A 10,290-nucleotide genomic window follows, 5' to 3' on the forward strand; every position below is an offset into this window, starting at 1 on the left:
TGGACCCGTCCCGTAATTAGTCTTGGGATTTACCGTCAGACACTGGTCAGGATTCTGCTGCAATGGCTCTGAGATGGAAACTCTGGGTCCAGTAGTTATCATGGCCCTCTTCTGAAACAAAGCTCAGGTTCTATGGCCTGCATTCCAGAGGGAGTTAATGAGTCAGAAACTGTGCACCCAGACCCACCTTTACAGTCTCGGGTTCCCATTCACCCATGGTGTTACGCACAGCACAGCTGTGGATGCCCCTATGTGGTCATTGCTATTTTGAGAAAAGATCTTACTATGTACGCCAAGCTGGATTGAAGTCATGGTTCTTCCACATCAGTCTGCTGAGTACTGGGATTACAGGTTTGCATCAGCATACCTGACTTTTGTTTTTGTAGTAATAGTATCCTATTGTTAGTTCTCTTATCATCACCGTTAGCCACAAGTCTTGTGTTTAAATGCCTGTTCCACCAGCCATCCTCTTAGCTCTGTGAGCTGACCAGTTTCTGCCTTGTGCTGAGCCTCACAGGATTAACGCTGTGAGCCACTTCACACATTATACGATGGCTTTGAGGGTTCAGTGAGGCCTGGCCCAGAGCATGCATGCATGCATGCTATGCAGTGGCTGCTACTAAGTGGAGTATGAGGTGTAGTAGCCAGTGGTGGGCAGCGTGTGTGGTCATACATGAACTCGGAAAGTGCGCTGTTTCTATTGAACTTTGCGCTCCAGGTCAGAGGAGGGCATGGTGGGTGTGCTGAACGTCTGCTCCCAGCACTGTGGAGCTCCTTTGAGTCTGGGATTACTGACATTCTCCCTCCTTATTCTCTCCTCAGCTTCACCTCAACAGCATCAAGAAGCTGTCCACCATCGCCTTGGCCCTTGGAGCAGAAAGGACCCAAAGTATACTCCTCTCCTTCCTTACAGGTGGGGACTCTTGGGGCCCTGTGCTGTGGGGGTGCCTGGAGATGGCTTCTGCTTAATAAGAGAAGCCCATGGCGGGGGCCCTGGATGATGGGGTACAGAGGCTGAGGGGCAGATAGACAAGCTTTATGTACTGCAGGACTGTGTTGAGGGGAAAGCTGAGGAAGAGAAAGGTGGAGGCAGAATATCCTCTCGAAAGTCTGCTGGAAGGCAGCCGCAGACCAGAGTAGACTCCCAACCTGAGACCTGCCTTGGGCTCTGCCAGGAGGACACAGTCGTGTTACTCGTATTAGAGATATGGAGAGCGTTCAGTCTGTTTAACACCTAAGTGTCGGCTGGGAGGACAGTCTCATCAATGTTCTGCCTGCCTGGAAGGAAAGAACTGGGGCTTGGGATGGGAGGAATGTGGGAGCTTCAAACCAAGAGCTGCCGGGTATCCAGACACAATGGGCTCAGAGCCCCAAGGGACTTTAGGTCCCTTCTTTGGACTTACTGCCTGGGAGCATCTCCAGTTGCATGTGGCAGGTGCCGTGTCCTTTGGGAAAAGGTGGTGCTGTCCAGACAGAAAAGCAGAAGCCTCAGCCTCATGCCAGCAGAACATACCGGATTGGTTTTGTTAGCAATTACTGCAGCATGATCGTGGGGTAGAGCAAAATGCCAGGCTGGCATCTTAAAGTATAGCAGTGTAGTGTCGCGGTTCTGGAGGTGGTGCTCTGAGCCCTGGGTGCTGCACTTCCATTGGTAAGTCCTAGGTCTGAATGGAAGAATCCCAGAGATCACCTTTGCCCTGGCCTGCCCTGCCCAGCCCTGAGGCCTGAGACTGTGGCTGGGCTTGGCACTGTCTTCAGGTAGAAGCCAGGCACAGAGGACAGTGGTTGGGGCAGTCTGGGGGAGGGACAGCCTGCAAAGGCTCCAGGAGGCAGTAGCTGAACCGAGTCTGAACAGATAGAAAAGGATTTTTGGCGGAGAACAGTGCTGAGAGTGTAAGCTGTACCTGAACAGGAAATCTGCTTGCCACAGTGTTGCACAGGATGGGACTCTGTCTCCCTACCCTATGGGTTGTAGAGTGGCCCTGTCATGCAGTGCTCCCCCACCCAACCCAAGCTCGTATCTTGTTCTCTGTGCTGGCCATATGGGAAAACTCCGGGTTCTGACAGCAAGCTTGCGATCTTGGGGCCAGGATACCAGGGTGCCGGGGCCCCTGAGTGTGCTGTGATGGGAATGCCCTGCCCCTGCAGATACCATCTACACTGAGGATGAGGTCTTTCTGGCCCTGGCTGAGCAGCTGGGACCCTTCACGGGCCTGGTGTGGGGTCCAGAGTATGTTCACTGCCTGCTGGTGAGTGGCATGCGTGGTCCTTGCTCCCATCCCCGGGGCAGAGACAGGAGCCATGGAGCTGGGATGGTAGAGGGGTGGACTGCTGTCCAGGGGGATGGCCTCAGGGCTGGAGGGATGAGCAGAGCATCAGTGCCACCCACCCCTCCCCCACCCCTGCAGCCCCCACTAGAGTCTCTGTCCACCTTGGAGGAGACGGTGGTGCGGGAAAAGGTAGTGGAGTCCTTGTGGGCCATCTCCCACAAGCACTAGCCCTCTGACCTCGTAGCCCACTTCGTGCCCCTGGTGAAATGGCTAGAGGGGGGTGACTGGTTCGCCTCCCACACCTCAGCCTGCTGCCTCTTCTCCATCTGCTACCCATGAGTGTCTGGTGCTGTGAAGGCAGAGCTCCACCAGTGAGTCCCGGGCTCCCTTGACACCGCCTGCCCAACTGCCCCTGGCTGTATCTTCGGATCAGCTCACCTGCTGGGCCTCAGTATCAGTACCCTCCCCTTCATGGGTGCCTGAATGTGCACTAAACCTACCTGCTGCTCCATTGAGCTGCCCAAGCCGAAGGCCCCCCCTCTCTTCCTCCTATCCTGCATGAAGCCACCAATGCCCTGGGCAGCAACCATGGAGCCCAATGGTCCATGCCCTCTGATCGCTCTGGGTTCCTTGAGTTCCTCCTGCCTAGTGCCACTCTGGATCCCCAGGTACTTCCAGAACCTCTGCTCAGATGATACCTCCATGATGCAGCGGGCCGCAGCTTCCAAGCTGGGTGAGTTGGCCAAGGTCCTGGAGCTGGACAATGTCAAGAGTGAGATCATCCCCATGTTCTCCAACCTAGCCTCTGATGAGCAGGTGGGTCCCTGCTCTGCACTTTCTCCTCCCCCACTTACCCCTCCCCCCATCCCACCACTGGGCCCTCTGCCCTTATGCCCCATGGGCACTCAGTACCCCTTCTGCTCCCCAGGACACCGTGCGGCTGCTGGCGGTGGAGGCCTGTGTGAACATTGCCCAGCTCCTGCCCCAGGAGGCCCTGGAGGCCCTGGTGATGACCACACTGCACCAGGCGGCCAAGGAAAAGTCCTGGCACGATATGGTGGCTGACAAGTTTGCTGAGGTGAGTAAGGCTTGTAGTGGACAGGCAGGGCCAAGGGTGAAGGAAAGAGGGACGCGTGTCTGTCCTGCATGGGAGCAGGCAGCCTAACATTCGTGGGCAGAGAAGCCAGGGCTGGATCTTGGCACGGTCAGGGATGCACATTCACACTGGGAAGCTGTACTTGCCCTGCTTTGTACACGCGAAGGACCTGGAAAGGTGGAAAAGTGATGCTCTCTGTCCTGGGCTCCAAGCGAGACTCTTGTCCTGCCCAGGAGTAGAAGCTGCAGACAGACAAGGAGCTGAGGTAGAAACAGGGCTGCCCACCCGCACTCCATACCAGTTACACTGGTAAAAGATCATGAAGCCCTTGGAGGGCTACCTTTGTGTGTGCCCTTAGTGTGAACCCATCGGCTCTGGTGGTGGTCAGGAGCAAGCAGTGGTCAGGAGCAAGTGTAAGGCATCTCTGGCAACCAAGAAAAGGCAGAGTCACTAAGCACACATTCGTCCAGACGTGTGTTCATACTGGAAACTGGGGCTGTGAACTTGGGCCTTGTGCTCGCTGGGCAGGTGCCCCCCTTGTTGAGGCACACCCCACCCTTTGGATTTATTTTTCAGCTAGGATCTCCACCTCTGCCTAGGCTAACCTCGGACTCCAATTCTCCTAACTCTGCCTCCTGTATAGCTAGCTACATTGTAGGTGTGAGCTGCTGTGCACAGCCCATTTTATACATGTGTACTGTTATTATAGAGGGGATGTACAGAGGGATTACAATGGCATTCATGAGTCAGCAAATGAGGACATTTCCTTTTGTACAGAGTGTCTGCTGTTCTCTCATTCCCTCCCAGCCCCTCCCTCCATCTCTACCCACGAGTTGTGCATTTCACTTTCATCAGTGTCCTGTGAGCTCCATGGATGCACTTTTTTTTTCTATCCTTTTTCCCTCCCTGAACCCTCCCTGAGATAACATGAGAACAGACTCTTTATCAGATAAAGAACACAGAAGTATCAAAAGCTAAAACCAAAAAATATATATGTACTTTGTTTCCACATCTTGGAATTTGTTTTAGTATGTGTAATGTTTTATATAAATATGAAGAGATGCTTAGGCATTGGGCCTTTGTGATTCTCTCCTAAGCCTATTCTCCTTTGGTCTCACTGTGTGTGAGACTCTGGAATCCTGTGGCATTTGTCATATCCCAGTGCATTTTAGATCTAACTTCCTTATATCAGAGAACGTGCACCATTAATCTCCAGTCTTGACTTACCTCACTTCACATGATTTGTTTTAGTTCCATCCATTTCCCTGCAAATGCCATTATTTTATTCTTTCTAATGGCTGTGTAAAGAACCATTGTCCACTTTTTGTGGGTCCACTCATCTACTGTGGGGCATCTGGGCTGTTTCCATATCTTGGCTATTGTGAGTAGTGTGGCAGTGAACATGGGTGTGCAGGTATCCTTGTCATGATGTTCAGCGTAGATGCCTCAGTGTGGGTGGTAGGGAAGGTCTGTGTGTAGTATTTGGAGGAATCTACAGACTGCTGTGCTGAGTGGCTGCACTAGTTCACATTCCTACCAGCTGCACAGTAGGGCTCCTTTTCTCCACATCCCTGCCAGCAATTGTTCCAATTCACAATGCTGGCCAATCTAACCGGATTAAGATGGAATCTCAGAGTTGTTGTGATTTGTACTTCCTTCATGTCCAGGGATGTTGAGCATTTCCTTGTGTTTCTTTGTCATTCTTCCTTCTTCTGAGGAGTCTCTCCTTAGCTCCCCTGCCCATTTAGTGACTCAGCACACTATATTTTTGTACAAATGTAAAAGCAGGAGACTCTGCATCGCTGGCATGTTTGTGGATCAGGTCACAGAAAGCCCCACTTGGGATAATGTGAACTAAGGTCTGTGGTTTTGGCGCACGCTGCTGGAGACGAGGGCTGGCTCTGGGAAGAGCAGCCTGCCTAGTCTCCACACTTGCACCGCTTCTACCTGGATTTTTACCTCAATAACTGAGAGAGGCTGCCAGACCACCTTTCGTTCCACACACCCCGCCTCTTCCTGGTTCTGGGTTTCCAGCTCTAGAAAGCAGTGGGGCCTGAGATCACCAAGACAGACCTGGTGCCCGCCTTCCAGAACCTGATGAAGGACTTTGAGGCTGAGGTGAGGGCCCCAGCCTCGCACAAGGTGAAAGGTGGGTGCCCGTGACCCATGCCTGAGGAGGCCAGCTCAGGGTGGAGGTGCAGCGGGCTCCATCTCATCCCCCACCCTGGCCCCCAGAGTTCTGCGAGAACGTCTCCGCAGATTGTCGAGAGATCGTGATCATGACCCAGATCTTGCCCTGCATTAAGGTAACTGGTTTGGTGGAGGGAGTCAGCTGGGCAGGAAAGAGGGCACAGAGCAGGCTGTGGAAAAGCCCCAGGTACCTGGGTCACAGGCTGCAGCCAAGGAGATGGAGGCATGGACGCTGCAGCCCACTCCCAAGTCCCCTGCCAGTCATGTGCAGAGGAGGCTGAGGCAGGTCCCCCTGGGCCTCCCTCCCAGGAACTGGTGTCAGATGCCAACCAATATGTGAAGTCAGCCCTGGCCTCCGTCATCATGGGCCTCTCTCCCATCCTGGGCAAAGACAACACCCTCGAGCACCTCCTGCTCCTCTTCCTGGGCCAGCTGAAGGACTAGGTGAATCTCCCCTCCCCTATCGCCCTGCCAAGGTGATTGATGGCTATCATGGAGTCCAGCTGGGAGATGGGGGGGCTTCTGAGCTAAGTGAGTCAATGTGTGAAGGGTAAGCATGCACGTGATTGATCAGAGCTCACGATCTGGGAGGCAGAAGCAGTTCAAACTCTTTCTGTCATGGAGCACCTGCTGTGTTTGCCCCAGCCCTGCTTGATAGTGGGGGCATGGCATGGATGAGGCTTGCCCTGGAGGCAGGGCTGTGCTCTGGTGGGGGCTCATGTCACTAGAGGGAGTTGAGGTGACAGGAATGAAAGGGGCAACTCTCAGTACTGGTGGTCCAAGAGCTCTGACTCCTCCCTTCTGGCTCAAGCCTCAATTTCGTCCTGACACAGCTGTCCTGGGCAGAGCTGGGGCTCACCTTTCTTCTCCCACTGTGTTGTTTTTCCTCATGATTCCTGCAAGTTCTCTCAGAATGACTGCAGGTGTCATGTGATGCCCAAGCCTCCATCACTTAATGTCAAGTGTGGCTCTGTATGTGGCCTTGTCGCTGTGTCCCTGGGGCCAGGTTGGTGCTGGGCAGTGGCCCTGGGGAAATGGCAGGTCTGTAGGGTGTTGCTATGGGGTGGCACTCCCCTCCCCCCATTCCGGGCTGCCTTGGGCCAGGCATCACTGAAGCCCCATCCTCTGCAGTGCCCAGAGGTGCAGCTGAACATCATCTCCAACCTGGACTGTGTGAACGAGGTGATCGACATCTGGCAGCTGTCCTAGTCATTGCTGCCCGCCATCGTGGAGCTAGCCGAGGATGCAAAGTGGCGGGTGTGGCTGGCCATCATCGAGTACATGCCCCTGCTGGCTGGTCAGATGGTGCGTGATCCAGGGCATGCCAGGTATGGTGGGGAGGGGAGAGGAGGGTGGCTGGCCTCCCTCATCCTTGGAGCCCTCACCACCTCTCTCCTCTGGCAGGGAGTGGAATTCTTTGATGAGAAACTCAACTCGTTATGTATGGCATGCTGGTGGACCATGGTGAGTCCTGCCAGAAGGAGCTGGCAGCCAGTGGGCGGGGCCACGCCACTGTTCTGTCTGTGCCCTGCCCCCTGATGTTTGAACCCTGGGAAAGGTTGGCTTTGAGCCATGACCCACTCTAAAACTCCCCTATGGCCTTCCTGTCCCCCTTGCAGTCTATGCCATTCGTGAGGCAGCCACCAGCAACCTCAAGAAGCTGGTGGGGAGGTTCAGGAAGGAGTCAGCACATGCCACCATTATCCCCAAGGTGCTGGATATGTCTGGAGACCCCAACTACCTGCACCGCATGAGCACCATCTTCTACATAAACATGAGTGCAGCCCACGTGCCACCTGTACCCAGGAGCCGGCTTGCCAGGGGAGGGGCACGCACAGCCGTGCCGTGACACCAGGCTTGGGAGTGGAGAGGCCGGAGGCCAAGGCCAGTGGTACACATCTGGAGCTGGGCGGACTCCTGGCCTTTGACACCCTTGGCCTGGGGGTGGGTGAGCTGGTGTGAGATACACCATTGGCTGCATGTTCATAGTTGAGCCCATTGTAAATCATAGTCGCGGGGAGGTGGTGTCAGTTGTGTGCAACCTTTGGATGCCAGAGAGGTTTTGTTCAGCCTCGCCACCCGGGCCCAGGTGCCAGTCACTGACTGTACTGATTGTGTGCCCGTGCTTGGCCAGGTTCTGTCGGAGGTGTGCGGGCAGGACATCACCACCAAGTACATGCTGCCCACTGTCATGCGCATGGCAGGGGACCCCATTGCCAAGGTCCCCTTCAATGTGGCCTAGTCCCTGCAGAAGATCGGGCCCATCCTCGACAACAGGTGAGCTGGGACTCGCTGTTCTTATGCTCCTCTCCAGCTACACTGTTTCTTCCCTTGTGGTGATACTGAGGGTTGACCTCGCTAGGCAAGCATTCAGCCACTTGAGCCATGCCCCAGCGCTTTTTGCCTTGGTTATACTTCACAGAGTGAATGTGTGGCCCAGGCTGCGTGGTCTGTGCATGCTACTCACACCACTAGGATAATGGGTGCCACCACGCCCAGCTATTGCTAGGGCTTCCTCAGTGGCTGGGATTCCAGATGTGCGCCACTGTGTTCAGCTGCCACTGCTCCCTGCTGCTTCCTCCCAGTGTCAGCTTCACTGTAGACTGAGGAGTTGGCAGTGGCAGTGGCGAGTCTTATGGGGAGGCGGTTGTGAAGGGAAGGGAGGTGAGGGGTGGCTTAGCATCGCTAGCCATCTGGAGATGCAAGTTGTAATTCGGCAGGGATTGGCCAGGCCTGAACTGAGTTCCCAGCTGTGGGCACCAATCTGCTTCATGCTTCAGCCCTTTCCCCTCTGCTTCCAGCACACTGCAGAGCGAGGACAAGCGGTCCTGGAGAAGCTGACCCACGACCAGGATGTGGACGTCAAGTACTATGCCCAGGAGGCCTTGACTTGTGCGGGCTGGGGGTGGTGGGCGGTGGCAGGTGGGAGGGTTGGTGGTGCCCAGGCAGAGGACGGGAGGGACAGAGGGTGGCAGTGCCCAGGCAGGGGCTAGGGGGCCACACATGCTGGTGGATGGGGAGAGTGTGGTGGGGCCTGGGCAGAGGCACAAGAGGGCCAGGCTGGGCTTCTGTGCCAGCCCATTCCTGTTCCTTCAGTTTTGTCTTTTGCCTGATGCTGGAAGAAGAGCCAGTGCTTGGGCCTCCAGTGCCTGGCCTTCGGCCCACCCTCAGCTCAGCCCTCCCTGAGCTCCTCCCTCATGGAGCCAGTGAGTCGCTGACAGCCCTCCCTGTGCATGGCCTGTTCCCAGACCTGGACCCACTCACGTTCCCTGAACAGCCTGGGGAGACGTCGCCCGGCCCCCTCCCAAAGGCTGAGGGAGATGCGGTGGGATGGACAGCAGCCAGGAGGAAGACGCCACTCCTGCCCTGCAGGGAGAGACGCGAGCATCCGGGTCACTGCCTCTTGCTGCTGAGATGGGAACCCCATCCCCACTTGCCTCCCACCTTCCTCCCCTTCCTTCCCCCCACCCCCACCCCGGTGGTTTATTTGTGTCAATTGTACTGTTTATATTTTATTCCTTTTTTCCCCTCTTTTCACAAAGAAATAAAGGTGTAGAAACAGTTGGCCCTCAGGTCTTAGTGGGTGTTGGGGGAGTTGTCCTGGGGCCTTGGTCTCTGCCCTTTTCTGTGAGGACAATTAGTCCTAAACACTCACACTGAGTGTCCTGACCCCTTGGCATGCTGCCTGCCGTGGCAGAGCTGGCCAAGGACCCAGGCTGCCTGTGGAGGCCCTACTGTTCACATCCTCCTATTATTCACATCCTCCTACTGTTCAAGTCCTCTTACTGTTCACTGAGCCACACCACTGCCCTGGGAAAATCATCCATTTTATTGTTGAGCACAAGCATTGTCTCAAAGCCAATTGATATACAACATAAAACTGACAGTATTTTCCAGATCTGTATACACCTGCTGAACTGTAAAGCAGTGTCCTGGCTCTACCCTATGCCTGTCAGCCAGGAGGGAGAGCTGGCCTGGCCCAGTTATAAACCACCACTGCATAGAGATGACACTTCACCAGCCAAGACTGAAAACTGAAAGTTCAGGGTCGAAAACTGTCCCAAGCAAATGGGAACATACCTGAAATGGAGCCCCAGTTGCTTGTCCCACGAGAGCAGGGGAGACATCAAACCCAAGTTAGGTTGATGAGATAAAGACCGTTAACTTCTGCTGACAAACAGCGAGCCAGCCCACAGATGCCTACTGCTGCCCCGGTTTCATGAACTAGTACTACTGGATGCCGTGAACCTGTAAGTCCAGATCAAGTTAGAATGTTGGCTTAAGACACCCTCTCATCAAGAGATAGGCTGCCGAGCCCAAAGTCAGACATAAGACTTAAGGATCAAATGAAGGAACAAGTTTACAAATTCAAGAATCAAAACCATACCACAACTTTCCAGAACTTCTTGGATGAAGCAAAAGCTTCTCTGAGGGAATTTACCGCTGTCCGGGCCTGCCAGGAAAAAAGTCAGGTGTCTCAAATGCAATCAATGATGAAGCACAGTCTAAAAACAAACCCAGAACAGTGGATACAAAGAGAATCATAAAAATCAGGATAGAGCCAGCCAGGAACTGATGACTGCTCACCACTAATCAGAGCTACTTAAGAAGCTCAGATCTGAGGACTGTGGTTCAAAGGCATCAGAAAAGTCCATGAGGCTCATTTTCAATAAACTATCCCCAGAATGTACAAAGCAGAGCTGTGGCTCAAGTGGTAGCGCACTAGCCTGGAGC

The 10,290-nt window shown here is 54.5% G+C and overlaps 1 pseudogene; it reads left to right on the plus strand.

Moving 5' to 3' along the window:
- The first annotated feature begins 673 nt into the window (after window positions 1-673).
- On the plus strand, window positions 674-8,871 carry LOC122125524 (annotated as a pseudogene).
- The last annotated feature ends 1,419 nt before the right edge of the window (window positions 8,872-10,290 follow it).

The sequence above is a fragment of the Dipodomys spectabilis genome, unplaced genomic scaffold (genome assembly GCF_019054845.1).
Source record: "Dipodomys spectabilis isolate Male_0828 unplaced genomic scaffold, ASM1905484v1 ptg000266l, whole genome shotgun sequence".
In the NCBI taxonomy this organism is placed as follows: Eukaryota; Metazoa; Chordata; class Mammalia; order Rodentia; family Heteromyidae; genus Dipodomys; species Dipodomys spectabilis.